Raw genomic sequence first — 17,972 nt, forward strand, 5'->3', positions numbered from 1 at the left:
CGAATCTCCCATTTACTTTATCAGATCTAAAGTTTATACATGTTTGCTTCTATTTGTCACTTCAAAAGCTCAGTTTGTCATAACTGGTTCCTACTCCGAGTTTCCCCTTACGCACTTCAAATGCTCTCTGTCTAGACATTACTTCTATGTAGCAGGTCAAAATTATTTTCTCAGTTGTGCTCAGCTCTGGGCAATAACACCCTCCTGTGTGGTAAACTCTACAGAGCCCTACCCCTTCAAAACCAGAAAGGACGATAAAGGCAGTATTTTCCTCACACAGAAGTAGCACCCACCCACCCCACACAGATGTTGCAGACCCAAAGAAGAGCATTTAAGGATGAGTTTTCACTGAAACTCTTCTCACTTTCATTTGCCTGCTTTTACATTTTGAGATGGGTTACAAAAAGAAGCAGAAAAACGAGTTTCTGTATCTGGTCGGTTGGTTTGAAATCCATTTTCTCCTCATTTTCACATCCAAAATACTTTCCAGGAAAAGAACATAACAAGTAATAGACAGAAAGCAACACCAGCTTCCATTTTCTCCACCAGGAATTAAAAAGAACCCTATGAAGAAATTATGAACTCTCTATACACACATACACACTAACTCTTTCATCTTCTCCATTTGAAATCTAGGACATTTAAGAGCATTTTACTACCCGAAATATATTTTCCTTCATGATTTTATTCATCTTTGCAGAAAATGAAGCCTATTTCCAGTCGGCAGTCCATAACAGCATAAACATTTTAAGAGCTCCCTTGGCAGAACACCTTATCAGGAGTTGCTCTATGGGATTCAGACATGGCATTTCCAGGCATAGAACTACCTGGCTGTGTGAACAGCTCCATAAAGAAAGAGATTCAACTTTGCCCATTCTTTATTTTTTTTTCCCCCAATAACTTTAACAGAAAGGTTGAAACTTCAGGGGTTGATATGTCTTCAGCCAAGGCTAGCGGGGGACTTCTGCCATCAGCAGCAGTGATGTAAGTCCACCCTCACAGAGCGTGATGGTTACCAGCACTGGAAAGGAGGCTGGAACATCTTCAAAGTCAGACTCAGCCTTGAACTCTGAAAATCGAGCGGATTCCATGTATCCATGGAATTGCATTAAAGCCCCATGTTGGATGACTGGATTTGGCCCATGTACATCAGTAAAACTATTCTCAAGTCAAATCTTGGTTACTGGGGACAATAGAGGTATTTGGGTGCACCAGGAGTGCAGCACAGAACCAATCTGGGCATGCTGAGACATAATGAATGCCTCTGCGAGGGGGAGAGGAAAAAAAATGCTTCACACATATATAAGCCAGACTTTTATCATTTGAAAAGGGTTCTTTTAAGGACACTCTCCAAGGACAGGTTTGCGAGTTTTTTGATAGCTGCTATGTCACTTCCTTCTTGTCCAGCAAAAGATGAATTAATGCTTTTTGACAAACTCATACAACTCAGATAATTCACAGCCAGCCATCACATACCATACAATTTAAACCAGCATGAAAATAAAATAATACGAAAGGTTTGGAGTTAAGAACAACCTTTTACAAGTTCAGCTCAAACTTGCTGCCACCAGAGATGGTTGGTGCTCTGGGGCTTTCAATGGCGGCAGACTTAGCTTGCAGCTCTGGACACTTGATCCAAAAAGCGCTCATTTTCAGGTCAGTAGTTCTGAAAATCTAAGTTTAACAGTAGAGGACATGACCACTATATCACCTTGTAAAGCCAATCTGCAGTTGTAAGCTTAAGCTATGTTTTTGATAGGAAATACTGGACAATATCTCCACTGGGCTTACTGGTGTATGCATTTGGAAGTCTGAACAAGGGAGAAAGATAAGGAAGATCTCTTTTACTGATGTATATTGGCCTGCTGCCTCTGGAGAGTTCTGCAAGCTGAAAAACTGCAAATCACATCAACTGCAAACCTGGACTGGGTAATTTGCATAATGCAAAGAGTCAGCAAAGCTTATAACGTAGGAAAGAGGAGAAACCCATAGGAAACAAGACTTGAAAGGTTAATACAAACTATTAAAAAGGTATTTTTGGTATCTGAACATTCAGCTACACTTTTATAGCAAACATAAATGGAATACTTTAGTTATAGGATATCAGAGGAAGACCATGGAGATGCCTTCTCTGAAAACTTTACTAACAGTGAATCATTTATTCTAATACATTCAGCACATCTTTTTCAAACCTGTTATCCATATGCATTACATCCTTATTGCTGCTTTAAAACTAAAAGGGTCTCCATGAAGGGCTCAGATATCTTAAGTAATGGAGACTGATCAAAGTGAGAGCTACTAACGCACAATGGTCTACAGAACCAAGCTTCAAATGCTGGAGACATCCAGCTTCAAGCTGGAGGCATCTACGGGCAGAAACCTGTTGATTTGGGTTGGAGTGGGTTTAAGGTTCCCTGCTGAGCATATACAAGATGGTGTGAAACAGAACTGGTGGTACCTTGTTGGCAGGCTGGGCCACACTTGCAGTTGTACAGATGACAGAACGGCAGACATTAATACCCCACTCTGCCACTGCTCCCTCCCAGGTAGTTTCCTGATGCAATGGAAGAGATGACGCTCTGAGAGGTTAAATGGGGTAGAGAAGAACTGGGACCATCACAAGCCCCTGGCCCCCTGGCAGGATGAAGCTGGGAAGAGAAGAAAGGAGAAGCAAAAGGGAAAACATACGTGGTCTCCCCACATTGAACGTACAGAGGAGACTGCGATATTTTTTTTATTTTATTTTATTTATTTTTTTCTTTCCAGGAGACTGGAAAGCATCAGCACTCACAACCTCTGGTAGGCAGCTGTGGGACAAGCACTCTGAAAAAGAGGATGGTAAGACATACAGAAAGTTTGCAGTTGCAAGAACTACTGGAATGCAAAAATTACCCTGAGTGCAATGAAATACAGCCTATAGGAGCAACAAAGCGTGTAACCTTGCAGTTCAAATGAAAACCAAGTTATGTCAGTTCTTAGTAGGTGACCTCTCAGATGTATGTACACATACATAACAAGATGAGACAGTTCTGTGCAAAGGAAGAGCCAGCACTGGTGATTGAATATAAAATGACAAGCCTTTTCAAAATAATGGGTTTGTTTCAGATATGGTTTATCTTAACAGGCTTTTCAGGCAAACTGTTGCAGTCTGACTAGTCTCACCAAGGCCACAGAGCTGTAGAGATGGAAATCAAGGATTAACTCTGAATGTGGTTCCAGGTCAGTTTTGACAAAAACTTCCAGACAACTCTTCAGAGGTGGCAACAGCCACTCTGCAAAAAATTCCAAACCCGTGTCAAGGTTCCTATGAATTTAGACTCCAGCTTCAAGAAACAGACCATCTTCTTAGAGTTTCAGGTCCTATTTTGAATGATCAGTTGCATCTGGGGATTGACATCTGGAAAATACACACATATATGCAACAGGGAAGAAGTACAGTGCACAACTTGACCTTCTCTCCAGGGGAAAAGAAAATAGCAAGAGGCAAGAAAAATAAGAGATTGTATGCAAAATAGGGAGGAAATAATTGCAATAAATGTATCAGCCCATGAACAGCACTTTCCAGTTTGGAGGCAAGAGAAGTGCAGTCATGACCAAGATTTAAGGCATGACACAATGTCAGAGAGGTTAATTGCCAAGAAGAAAAACACCAGATGTGAAACCCCAGCTCACAAAACCACGTGAGTTTTGCCACTGATTTCAGTGCAGCTAGGCCTTGCTGCAGGTTTCTTTAGGGCAAGCTACAGTAATTTCCTTGTGCTGCAAAGGAAAACGTGGAATTTCCTCTTTCCTTTGCCTGAGACATTTTCAAGTTTACTGAATAAGGCACAATGAGGACTTTGCATAAACCAGGGTAAAGCACAGCCTTTGTGTAACTTCCTCTGAATTTGCTGGAATGGTATTTACACCAGGTCTCACTGGTAACCTCAGTGGATGTCTTGCTCGTGTTGACAGTCCCTCACAGAGTTTGTTTCTGCCACAGTGTATTATCTAGAAATCTCATGTCTCAATTAAAGACTGATTTCCAAACATCTCCTACGTCAAATTCATTATGCAGCACTACAGTGTAGGACAAATGAAGACAGCACATTTCATTACAATGACTACATTTTACAGAATATGGCACAGGCATTAATATCTAGGACTGCTGCATCTCCTCTCCCGAACCCACCCCAAATTTACATTTACCTGACGTGGAAGCTCTCAGAGTAGAGCCCAATAGATGACACAAAAATAACTGTGTTCACTTCAAGCCGCGACTCCATGCATCTAGAAGTTGCAGCTACCTTTCTGCGACTGTAAAATGAAGGAGACTTTTAGAAAAGGAAGAATTATTGGTACAGTCCCACTGCCCTTCTGAGCCCTCTTTGGTTCCTCTTCACCCACAGCAGGTATCCCACTTCTCTTCTGAGCTGCATGCTCACTCCCTTTGGAAAACGTCAGACACAAATTCCTGTCTTCGTATCTCCAACCCCAAATGGTTGCCTTTCAAGACAACCTCAAAAGTCCACAGCAAGTCCTTCTCTCTGTCTCTGGGCTTAATTCCATTTTGGTCCTCCATGGTCTAAAATAGCCTTTCTGCTCTCCCCAGGCAATGTAATCTCTTTAATAAATCTCCACCAGGGAAACATTTCTTGCACAACTTCCTGGCGCTTTCCTGCCCTGAGGCAGAAAATGAAAGAGAAACTTGCACATTTTGCCTGGGATTGTAGTTTGGAGCCCCTACAACAGGATTAGTGCCCACACCACCACTGCGTTTATTGTACTAGCTTTTCCTCTTGGTATGCTTTACATTGCTGCAGGGGTCTTTCCCTTCCCCTCCTCCTCTGGCTTGCAGCCAGCTCTCTTGGATAATTTCACAATTATCACCCCCGGGGAGCTGTGACATTTCTCTTAAGGAAGTTCCACAAAGAAAGCAAAAAGAAATGTGCACTGCACGGCCTTGCATTCAGCAGGCTTTGACATATGGCCTCTGACATGAGCCTCTGATCAGGCACTCGAGATCACATCCTTCCCAAATCCTTTGCTGTAGGCTTGTTCAGGTGGTTCCTGTCTTGTGGAAGATGAAAACAAGATATCAGCCTGCTGACATTCTCGTGGTTCATCTATAAACACTTCCAAATCAATACAGTTAACACTTGGGTAGTATAAACTTGTGTAAAGATGTTTACGTAGCATCCAGATTTTTGATAAAACAAATCTAGAAACACACGTGAGCACTAAACTCAGGAGAAATCCTGTTTTATTTTGTATTCACTCCTCCTTTGGGTTCCTCTCTGCTGTCTCTCCTGTTCTGTGTGATTTCAAATTTTTCTTATTTCTAGGAAATGCTCTCATCCACAGCTCCTGTTCTCCAGCCTTAGGGGTTTTTCTGTTTTGCAGGGCCACTGTGGGCCAGAGGAGGCAGGTGCTTCTTCTGGCAGTGCAGGAGCCATTGTATTTTCAGTAGTGATTCAGCCCAAAGTGAAGTCCACAAGCTAGGACTGGCACTGACAGCATTTGTAGTCATGGTATTGTACAGCCGCATCATTTTTGAACTGTCCTTTCCATGGTGAATAACCTGCATGGGGGAACAGTGAGGTGTTGCAGCACTCAGTTTTCTTTTCTTTGTTTTCTTGCCAGTTTTAACACCTTTAACTTCTGAGGACGCTTTCCTTGCAGCTCTGGATTCTAACCACAAATCCCATATTTTCTATGCAAGAAAATCAACAACTATTCTTTGCTCCCAAACAGCTAAAAAGAGCCCAAACATTCCTTTTCCAACACAGACAGATCAATATTTCCACAAAATACTGATTAAGGAGTAGCATCCAAATTTTTCTAGGCAGAAATGAAATCTAGAAGAAATTTCTCATTGTGTCACCCACAACTTCCTAATTCATGCACATCAGTGAAGGTACAGAACTAGAAGGAGTTTCCACAGCCACTTTCATTAGGAAAATCTTAATATGATTTTCATATCATAATGTGAAATTGCATCTCAGTAACAAAACACACAATTAACTTTACACTATGGGTTATCAGAAGACCTACAAACTGCTTGTTTGTACTATAGTAAAGAAGAGTCAGAACTGCATTTGGGACTGCTGTCTTGGCTGAGTCTTTAAATGTGCTGATTTTTTACTTCTCTGGCTAATTTTATTTTTTGTTCAAGACCACTAACCTTTGAGGAAAGGAGTTTGGCTACCATTGTATTATTTACTGCAGTGTCTGCAGAGCATCATACAATGTTGGCAAATATAATGCTACAGTGACAACAGCAATCCTGTAATTGAAAGAGAGTCATGAGGGACAACTATAATAAAAATCAGCAGCACAGACCTCTGGGTCAGCCAAGCTGAATTTCTTCAGCTTACAAGGACTTCAGGAAACTCTGAGGAAAGAATTTTGAGAGGTGCTTGGTTTTAATTTCTCTGCATTGCCCGGAAGACAACTAAATCACTGCTAACTGGTGCTGGGAAACCCATGTGATGCATAGTCAGCTTTTTTAAAATCTGATCTCTTCAATCCTCTGATTTTTATTTATTTATTTATTTATTTATTGCTTGCTGTGTCTCTCATTTGGAGTTCATATAAGTTTTAAAGAACCACAACCCTCACTTGAGGCTTGCAAGTGAAGAGAAGCAGCATGACCATGTCGCTCTTTTTTGGGCAACAGCTGTCAAGTGAAGAAAAATAACTTCTGTTCTTAAATATTTTTCTCTGCTTACTGTTTTAAATCAACATCAATGACTCAGAGCCAAGTAAATAGTGTAGAAGGTCCATCAGGATGCAGCACTCATGCCACAATTCTTATAAAAAAAAAAAAAAAAATCAGAAAAGACTTTCTCCAGTCAGTATTACTACTATGCAGTCAACAGCAGGGAGTCAAAGTGCCTGCTTCTTACCTGGAGGCTGAGATAATCGTATCGTGTGATCTTCTTGGCATCTGCCAGCTCAATGAAATAATAACCCAGAGCTGCTCTTGCACTCTTCCATGATCTCACAGGTTTAGCTGCCAAGTAAGCTCTTGTTTTGACTCACGAGGAATAGCGTTGGTGCCAGTCTCCTTCCTCTGCTCCGACCATGAAGCAAAGGGAAAACACTAAGGTCTAAATGCATCAATCATTAGAGACCGCCAGGGTTTCCTTTCACTTTAGACTGCAACGCTCAGAGTTAAAGAATTTTATTGCTATCATGTCAACATGCAAAGCCTTTGGTCTGTGAAATCATTCATCCTCCCAGAATTTCCTCTCCTGGATTTATGTCCTTCAGCCAAGCCAATCCTCCAAGTATTTCACAACGTTGCAATTATCAGTGCCTCTTAGCATCAAAGCGAGCACACAATGAGGAAGCCTGTGCAGGTAACCACAGGAATGGCTCAGGACTCAGGAGAGCCAAGTTTGATGAGCAGCGCTGAGTGACATTACCTCCTGGAGGGGTTCAGCTGCCTTCTCAGCCTGTTGTAAACACATCTTCCCCAATGGCAAAAAGGAGGAGTCATCAGTAAGTGTTACCTCCTCTTGCTGCTATTTGCGAGCCTAATATAAACTTTGAGGCAGCTTCATAATTTGCACCAAGAACTTAATTAACTTCAAGTGGATCCAATTACAGGAGGGAGGATTGAGCAAAAAAGCAGAGGAAAGCACCACAGTCCTGTTTTTATTTATCTATTTATCTATTTTAGAAGTAATTAGGTAAGATGTCCATGGCGTTAAGAGACCTAAATGTAATTTTCAGGTCTGGAGGACAAAGTCTCAATGACGTGCAAGGGGATTTCAGTTGAGTCACAGCTTGAAGTGAACTTTAGTTGTCCACATCTCACAGGCCTTGCAAAAACTGGTAAGACACCCAATAACAAGTAAACTCTGAGCATGAACTCAGCACTATTAACCTTAGCAATCTACCCTTTCTTTATTTTCTAAGGGATTCTCTCCTTTATTTGTCCATGGTAGGGGGAACAATTATCTGATTATCCACCAGATCCGCTTGGATATGAAACATAAAGGCAGAGTGGTCTTTTCAAATAGTGAGCCAACTAGTAACAATACAGAATATTTACTTTGGAGCTACAAGTGTTTGGAAAGGAAATGTGATTTATCTTTATGTATTCTTTAAATATCTTTACATATCCCTGTTGTCTCCAAAGACTCCTTGGAAAGCATTCCTTTATGCGTCTGGATGAAAGAAAAAGGGGGTGCATGAGAAATAATTTAGTCACTTAGGTGAGCAGATTATTCAACAAAACATGAAATAGTCAGGAATGTCAGGAGAGTTCTGCAAGATAAACAAAGCATGGCTGTCTTAAGAAAATGGGTGTAGTTAGAAAACAAAAACATATTCTTTCAAACATGAAAAAATGGCCAAAGCATGTGATATATAATAGATGAGTCTCGAAACTCTTTCGAGAAACCATCTCAGACTACAGAAAATTTGCTACCTCTGTGGAGGAATTTGGTCCCAGTTTCCAGAGGCACTGCTTCCACAAGAGGCATGATTCCAGGGCTCTTCTACAGCAGGTCATACATAAAGAGCAAGAAATACGATAAAATATCCCCCACAAGTTTCCCAGTAATTGTATGAAACATTGGAGGACTGCCCACAGTTTGTCAGTGGAAGCATGAAGCCCCTTCGAGGCCTCTTCTACAAAAGCCCTGCTAAAACCAAGTATAAAAACACATCCTTTGCAAAATGCTGGGCCATGAGAAATGCAGGGTGCTGCCTCAGGGGAACACCCTCAGCCATGGGCATTCACAAGGTACAGGCCATAATCGGGAAAACATGTAACGCAGGACTGCAGAGAAGCACAAGGACCAGATAATATGATATGGCTACAGTTTCATATAAAGGCCCAGGCTTTTTTCAAAGCATCCTATTCCTTCAAGCATATGCTGAAGTCCTGAATAAAGGCCATTTGAGGCAGTGAAGCAGATCCTGCTAATGGAAATGCCACAAGGAAGAGGTATCACATGCCTTGGATAGGATTAATTTCAACAGAAAAATGACAGCAAAAGTCAAACAATACCCATAAAAAGTGAAACTGGCAGAATACAGCTTGTTTCCCTGGGAAATAAACTTTTCATGAATGCTTAGAAGGCTTCACGTATTTCCCCAGCTCCGAAACAGTTGCTTTCTGTCAGGCACAAAGACCAGACCAAAATGATTGCAGCCATTAACTCTGTTCCTGTCCCAAACAAATTATGGCAAAGTTATTCTGGGTAGGGACTTTGCTATAAAACATAGCCCATCCACATGAAGTTGGGTTCATTTGCAGACCCCAAGCATTTCTAGGGGTCAGATAAGACTGACTCACAACCTAGATGCAACCCCAAACAGGTGAGTTAACTTGAATTTGCTCTAATTATAATAGTTCTGGCAAATGGCCGAGGGATACCACTGACTGTACATCCAAGGGAATGTCAGATTTGAGGTGAGAATTGTTGTGAGCAACCTGCTGCTGGGCAAGAAGGGATGGCACTAACCTAGGATGCCTTTACCCATAGTCAGTAGGCAAAACAAACTGGGACACACTTCAGAATGACGAAGATCAGTCTATCATAGCCATGTTGTTAAGAAAAAATACTTAAAAAGTTAAAGCACATGACAAAAGGTCAGTATTGTTATAACAGTCGTGGCTGCACTGGGGATGCTGGTTTTGCAGGCTCAGAAGACCCGCAGTGTAGTTTTTATAGGAAGCATTGAATGTTACAGTGCCTTGAGAGAAAGCCAGTTGGATCGAGCCAAGGCAAGTATGTGACAGTCAGGAGCTTCACTGAAATTTCCAACTCACCGCCTTTCAGATCCCTCTTTTGTAAACTGGGGATGAAGTTTCTGTAGCTCATAGAAGTGTTTTGAGAACAAGCTAATGTTTATGAAATACCTGGGAAGCAGAGTGGTCCGAATATTATTTTATTGCATTCATCTTCTCACTTCCTGGGAATTGTGTTGTAACAAGACCTCAAACACTCTTTTAACAACTATTTCTTTACATGCACGTGGCTGTTCAATACGGATGCGCGTATGAATTTGTGCTGGTGAAGAAAGTTGAAAAGTTGTAGCCAGATCTTCATCTAGACCATTATATGGCCACTCTTTCAGGCAGAGATCTTGATGCACTCATATTCCTCTGTTATTTTAATCCACAGCCCAGACTGTGCCTGCTGACAGCACTATAGCATAGGCACATAAGGGAAGTAAAATTGTTCTCTGAATGTTCCTGTTAAAAAAAAAAATCAGAACAAGCATGAAGTAATGAAACAAAGAAAAAAAATCTGCGTGTTTGCCCACAAAATAATTTTCCTGGTTCTCTTAAAAGCGTTTCCATGGGATTGAAGAAACTCAGGTTTGGGGCATCTGAGCTGGTCGTCCACCCTCCATGTTTAAGCAGATGTCACACATCACCCATATGAAGCAAAAATGTACATTCTGGGAATACAGAGGGTGTCTAACAGGGTTGTTGGAATGAAACTGAAGCTACCGGGAGGTAGCAAAAAGTCTATAATGCATTTACAGCCTAAAACCCAGACCATAGGAAATACTTTAAAGTCACATGTTACTGTCTGAGAGACAGGGGCAAAGCTCACTCATCTGGCTTAAGGGTCATGTAGCTAATGTTTCCTGAATTTTTGATGCCAACGATACACCCAAATAGAACATTTTTTTCCTCTCCCACATACAAGCTAATTAAAAATAGCCATGGTGTTACAGGACATCTGTAATTGGCCTTGTGTGGAAGCTTTGTATTCCGATGGTAATTACAATTATTCTCTTATTGCAACCGACTTCAGCTTCACTAAATCAGCCATTTATTTTCTCAGCTGCCAGGGCAATGGGTGAAAACACAGGAACCATTCAACTTCTATCCTCCTCTTTCACACTGCTGTTTACAGGAAACATCCACATATTCTTCAGTTTTCATAACACATTTTACTCCTTTAACTCGGAACAGATTTCCTCCAATAATGTACACATTCAAGGCAAAATCCAGCTCTTTTTGGACGGCAGACTTCAAATGCAAAATAACTATTTGCTGCTTTTTTTTTTTTCTTTTTTTTTTTTTTTCCCTTTAGTTATGTCTCCTCCTTCAAAGTGCTGTTAGAGCAAATCCCAAAATGTAACTCGTAACACCACTGAAAACGTCCAGCTTCCACATCAAGACCTAGTCATAAATACAGCTCAGACCTTCAGCCTGTGTCAGAACTAGGCTGTTTCACATGAGTTTCATAACTGGAATAGCCCTGCTTTTAGGGACTTCCCCTGAAACAGATTTTGCAGACAGAGTTCTAAGTTTGGTGTCAGTGTGAGCCCACAGAGTTCTTTAGAAATAGCCTTATTTACCACTCCTTACAGAAAAGAAAAAAACAACACTGAGACTCTTTGGAAATCCAGTCACTTGTAGGCAAAGTGTGAGATTTTTAAAGCAAAGAACCAAGACAGTTGTTCCTGGGAATTTCACAGTGGCTGATTTTGCTGGAGATGAAAAAAGCATGAAGCATGTATAGGAACCTGAATTCCTCTTCAGAAGAAGGTGACTAAAGCAGAGGAATGATGATGATGATGCTTGCTCACACCTGGATCTGGGCACATATTATGTTTAAAATAGTCAAAATATTTACATATATATGACATGCTATATTTATGACTATAATAACAAATATTCATGAAGTTTCTTGGGGAAGAGAAATGACCTACACATTTAGAACAAAAATCATAGAACAGTTTAAGCTAAAAGAAAGAGAGAAAAAATAGGATAGTCAAAATCATTATTTGGACACCTTCAAATAACACTTTTTTCTATCTTGAAACCTGACCAAATGTGATTTTGAAAGGGAATTAAGGGAGGTTCAAACTAATTTAAATGCCTCACCAAAACTTGGATGCTGCCAGAATATTGTATCCAATCAAAACAGTTTTTTTGCTTGCTTACTTTCCCAAGAAAGAAGGAAACGAGTTGCTCTCCGCATAGGAAAACAAGCCATTTGCAGCATGTGCAAGAGTCACCAGTTAATGTCACATCTTGTGACCTGACGTGACTAACCCACATAAGGTCTGGTGGTTTCTGACTGGCTGCGGCTGCTGTGGGAGCGCTCACTGGTCCTCCTGTGCAAACTCTTGGAGCTGTCAAGGAAGCATCTTAACTCCCCTCCCACACACAAATCAGCCTGCTACTGCAGTGTTTCCCTGTATAGCCTTATGCCAACCTGGACTGCTGTAACCTGAACATGCGCCTTCATTGACAAACTATAAGGCTTTCATTAAGGCTGTTTTAAACACTTGTCATTCCTGAGATTGCCTCCTAGTGAATCACCCATTTATTTTTGTGCCCCCGAGCCAGCCGTGCCCGCTGCAGCGGCACTGGAGCTGCTAGCAGGAAAAGGACTCCTCGAGACATTCACCTCTCCTCCAAAAAAAAAGACATTTGCTACTCTGCTACCTTTTCCTTCCCCTCACTAAACCACATCTTAAAGGCAAAAGAGGAAGTGCAGTGCCTGGGGCCTCTCCTGGGCACAGGGCAGAGAGGCTCTGGTGTCAGCGGGTGAGGACGGTGGGGACCAGCACCACAACTTCCTCACTAAGCCTTCCTCCTGCAAGAGCATCCTCTCTCCACAGAGGCTGCCTCTGCGATGGCAGGGCCTCGGCACCAATCAGTTTCCTAAAATACGTTTGGCAGGCAGGGCCTGAGAGCTTCACTGGCCAAAATAAACACACTTATGACTACTGCAGGCCAACCACGGGCCATCGTGGCCACACCTCTTGCACCTGCACTTGTGCCTTCCTGCTGAAGAGTTATGTTTTTAGCTGTGCCATCATTATTGCTGCCTGCTGCTGCTCTCCCTCCTTCCTCCTGACGTGGTCTTGTGGCTCTGCCCCTCACACTGCTACCCGACCTGCCCAGCCCCTCTGCTGTGGCTGTTTCCCTGCCAGCAGCATGGGGCTGGGCAGCTCGAGGCTGTTTTGCTTTATGCACTGCTTGTGCTTACTGCAAATGAGCACATTTAGGAAGGAATGACATACCTGATGGGCAGGATTTGTGCCTACGCCTCCTTCTTCTGTACCTTTTCCCATACCACACTCCCCCAGGGCAATATGCAGAGCCTGAAGAGTGACAGGGGTTAAAGTAGCAGTGGTTGCAGCAGCGTGCACATCCCCAGCCCGCACTGGTACACTGTCTTAGCGCTCCATGCTTTGGCTTTGCTCTCTCTCAAACAGAGCTGAACACCTGGGTCATGCTGCAGAGGCTAAAACAGGGCTCTTTCAGTCATTTCAATAAGAAAACCCTAATGCAGAAAACAGAACCAAAGTGGGGCTGTAAAATATGTTTGAGCTTGTTTTACAAAATAGTTTTTCACCAGCTTGTCACGAGGCGTGTTTTCTTAGATACTATGTCAGTAAAACATCATTACTAACAGCACATATATGCATGTTCCTTAAAAACTGTACACACTGGACTAGAGTAAGCAACTAATGCAATAACAGTGCTGGTGCCCCATACATTTATGCAAATCAAGTTTAAAAAAGAAAATATTTTAACACGAACATATACTTGATTTTGTTTCCACCAACATATGACCCAGTTTTAATTTTTTCACTGGGATATGTAAGAACCAGGCACTGCCATAGATTTTTGTGCTGTTCTTTGATTGTAGCAGCTGCAGAGACACCCATTGTCCTAGGCACTGTCTACTGAGCTACAGCAATGTGCTGGATTTCACCGACTCTTATCAGTTATGCTACTGAGTGGTCCTTAAGCCAAAGCCACTTTGAAAGGAAACTATGTCACTGCAAACATGCTGCTTTAGCATCTCAAGATTTTCCAGCTAATCTCTTACGTGGTACAGAAGCACAGTCTCAAGAACCCAGGGATAAAAGATATCTGGCTGTGATGAGTGTCTGGCGGCTTCCTTTTCATTATCCTGGAAAATAAATAATTCTTTGCTAGCTTTGTGCTTGCAGAGTACACAGGAATTGTCACCTAGGCATAATCCCTACTTTCAAGAAGGAAAAATAAGAAAATCCGGCCAAGCAAACCTGCGCTGGCAATCGGCTAAGAAATATGAAGAAGATTAGACACTCCTTGCAGTTTCTGTACTTTTTGCAGATGCACAATCGCCCATTTTGATGGGCTTTTTCTTCAATACTTTCAGCTGTATCCCTTGCTACAATTTACATATCCGCATCTCCCACTTGACTCGTCGCTATCCATACACCTTGCAAGACCACATCCAGTGTTATTTTGCAGGCCAGCCAAAAAAACAAACCGCTTCTGCCTCTGAGTATTGCTCCGCAGTGCTTCTAGCAGCGAGGGCTGAGTTTTTCGAGGCCTGGGACGGGATGCCGAAGCACTGATGTCATTTGCCTGAACCGCCAGGCCCTTCTTTTCCTGTTTCCCTTCGCTCAACAAACTCCTGAATCATTCCGGCTCCACCATGTGACTCATAGCTTGTTCCATAAATAATTGGAAGTAGGAGAGAGCTGAGAGCAATAAAAACAGAACCTGAAAGTACTGGAATGAGACTCGTTGCCTTGGCGTTGTGTTGTGTTGTGATTTTTTTTTTTTTTTCCCATAAGGAAATCTGCTCTTTAAAAAGGAAGAACGATGACAAGTCATGGGCTTTATTTAGCAGGAGTTAGCAATACATGCTTTGTTCCCTGTTACAGGCCAAGCTGATGTCACCACCAGCAGCTGGCTGATAAGTATTTTTCAGTATAGCTTCGTATACTTCTCAAACCCTCATAGTGAAGTTGGGATGAGAGGATCCCAAGCTGATTTGGATGAATAAAAGCCAGAGGAAAAAAGTTCCTCTGACGGCTCCATTTTGTGCATTTGCAGGTATTTATTAGGCACCAGATATCTCATTTGGAATAGCAGGAAGACCTTGCAATCCCCTAGCGCATTCCAGCCAATACTTGGCAAATATTAATTACATTAACCTTCAAAAACTCCCGTGAAGTAAATCTGAATCTTCACCTTTCTTATCCCTATTTTAAAGACCAGACAACAAGACAAGGGCAAGAATAGCTATTTATGCTGACAGCCAATAAATCTGGACTTAAAGATGAGTAAAATAAAAGGACTGGTGTTTCACAACTGCCACATGATGCATATTAAACTAAAAAGGTTATGTACGGTTAGTATAAATTACAAGTATAAAGGTTAGTATAAACTAGAGGTTAGGTGAATTGATGAACTGCATATAAAATTGTATTACCTAAGCACAAGGAGGAAGGAGAGGTACCACAGAGTTCTGGCAGACTGTAAAATATTGCGATATTGCAAGGAAGGAAGCAAGGAAAGAAACTGCATTCAGGGCCAAATACCTCACCGACCATTTAACATGGTGTGCTCCAAAACAAGAACAATTTGGACCTGTGAGAGATTTAGCTGGCCTATTTTCCCCTGTACACCACTGATTTAGAGAGTAATGGTGATGGAAGGTTACTACACATTTGGGGCAGGCTGGCAGCATTGAGATGCCCCATGCCACAAACGTTCTCCAACTCACTAACGTGAAGGTTTTATTGATTATACCCTGCTATTACTCCCATAGCCCAAATTGGCCAATACTATTTTCTTGGAGCACTGACTTGTGTGGGCATTATTTCTACTGGACAGGTCATGTCTGAATGTATCATGTAACCTGTTCTGATCTCTGTTTTCTTACTAGTTTCTGTGTTGCCCAAATGGATTAACCGACCCACAGCCCATTGTACATTTACAATACACATGCTCATGAAAACAGTTTCAAGACTGGCAGGGCTGTGTTTGCACCGCAGAATTGCCAAAAATTGTGCAAAACAGCTGTACCTGTGGACCACTATACCTGAGGTTCCCCTTTTCATTTGAACATCTCCAAACCATCCCTGTCATTATTAGCTCGTCCATGATTGCAGCTCTGTTGCCAATTATTACAGGCTTCAGAGCAAAACAGGAATTGATGTCAGAGCATCACTGGTAAATCTCTGCTAGGAAAAAGTTCTCCTTGAAGTGATCACAAGAAACAAATATATCAAAATAATAATGGAGCAAGAAAAATACAGTAAAAACTCTCTACAATTTGTACTTATTCATCACAGAGGTCTTTTCTTCAACGATTTTGCCACTGAGAGCTTTAAGCCATTTCTTCCACCATCAGCCCCCAAGCAAAATTCAGGGAAACTGTCATATAGGTCTGTTGTGTCTCATTTGCTCACGGCTTGGTCATTACTTGTGAGTCAGAGCAGCTCCATTCTCCACAGAAAGGCACTAGTCTTCACATCTTCTAAGTCCAGGTTTTCTGCCAAACTGTGGCACTGACACCCTCTGGGTGTAATTCAGCCAATTTTCTCATCCACTTCAAGGAGCCGTGACTCCACATTAAAAGGGTAATTTCTTCCCACAGCTTCAGGAACATCAAATGAAATTGGACTGTCACTTACCGGAACCCATCTGTCTTCTTTTTAGGGCTACCCAAATCTCCAGAGTATACGATCTGCTTTCTTTTATTTTTTTTTTAGCCTCTGTCAACTTACCTTTTTACCTCTGTTTTTCTTCCACAACACAAAATAATCTGTCTTGTCATCATCTATGGCTGGAAATTCACCAGCACAGTTTGATCTGCAGGGGAAGAGGTAATCCCAAATTTCCCTTGTGTGGAATATTTCAGGTGCACAGAAGAATTGCTTTCTTGAGGATGCTGCTGCTTGGACCCTATAGCAATTCTGCTTGCTGAAAACCATTCAGGAAAAAAATATCAGTGCTAGAGCAGGTAGGAATATCTGTTCAAATACCCAGAAGTATCTGTTCACAGTGCATTCTGCGATAGGTTTCTTCACACCAGTTTTACTCCTCCTCTACAACTGTACTGGCCAACTCTGCAGAGCAGCTTCTTTGCCCCTGAAAAGCTAACCCAAAGAAGATGGGCTAAAAAAGGTTTATCTCCCATACAAGTCTTTATGGGACCCAGCTCTTGGATATGACTTCATTAGGATGAGGTGGATCAGGACCAAAAAGTCCTCTCAGCTTGGCTTTGGTGTCTGACTTGCAGGTAAGTGCTGTCCTCAATATGTATCAGGCCCATCTCTAGAAGGATTAGCATTTTTTACCCAAGGCAAGAGTCAAACCAGGAGATACTGCAATCCATAGGAGAAGACAATTTAAAATGATGAAGAGGACCTACTGCTTAGGAAGGAAGAAATCTGCTGGGTGTGTGTCTCACTGTCCTCGCAGTATTATCTCCAAGAGAGTTTTTCAACGCATTGATGGTAGGAAGACAAAACTAGTAGGGACCTACCAGGTCATTCAGTCTAGCCCACTAATAAAAGCACCACGCCAGCCTTTCCCATTTGTAACCACAGCAAGTTCTGTCTTAAAAGCAGTCACGAATCCCATTTGTGGGACTACTGTTTGAATGCCTAGAAACCATTTTCTAATTTCAAGCCTGAATTTATTCCTGGTCATTTGTATTCTGAAGCATCCATGGCTCCTTTTCTCCTCTCTGGTATTTACCCACCTGATACATTTCCAGACAGCAAACATATCCCATTTCTGCTTTTGTTTTGCAAGGTTAAACAAATCTTTCCCTTCAATTTCCTACCATAAAGCAGGATCCTTGTCTGTCTGATCTTTCTCACTGCCGTATTCTGCATCTACCAGTTCCAATTCACCTTTCTTCAATGAGAGTGATCAGAACTATTTGTGGCATTGAACTTAAAATTCATTAACTCATAACAGGCAGAAAAGGGATCACTTTTGAAGACCAGCTTAAAACTTGTAAAAAAAATACCACAAGTTAGAACTAAACTCTTTCACTCCTTGCATTTGTGGAGAAAGACTTGAAGAACAGCATTTTGTGGCTTCTTTAAAAAAAAAAAAAAAGGATTAGATGGTCTAATGGTGATCACTGCTACTATCCTGTATCATTGTGTTATAATTTGATCCCAGTCTCAAAAGTAAGTTGGCAGAAGATAAATTGTAAGTTTTGTGAGATATCTACTGTGTCATGGTAACACTGCTC

The 17,972-nt window shown here is 41.8% G+C and overlaps 1 long non-coding RNA gene across 2 annotated transcripts in view; it reads right to left on the minus strand.

Moving 5' to 3' along the window:
• Nucleotides 1-17,972, minus strand: part of LOC309874880 — a 47,588-nt gene that overhangs the window by 11,420 nt on the left and 18,196 nt on the right. The window contains exons 1-3 of one of the 2 annotated variants that reach the window (XR_014316934.1): nt 16,489-16,620; nt 9,860-10,195; nt 4,189-4,296 (exon numbers count right to left, since the gene is read on the minus strand). This is a non-coding gene — a long non-coding RNA (uncharacterized lncRNA). Of the gene's footprint in view, nt 1-4,188; nt 4,297-9,859; nt 10,196-16,488; nt 16,621-17,972 lie in introns of those variants that run through there. The other variant, XR_014316933.1, reaches the window with a different exon arrangement.

This window comes from Aythya marila (genome assembly GCF_965140915.1).
Source record: "Aythya marila genome assembly, chromosome: 2".
Taxonomy (NCBI): domain Eukaryota; kingdom Metazoa; phylum Chordata; class Aves; order Anseriformes; family Anatidae; genus Aythya; species Aythya marila.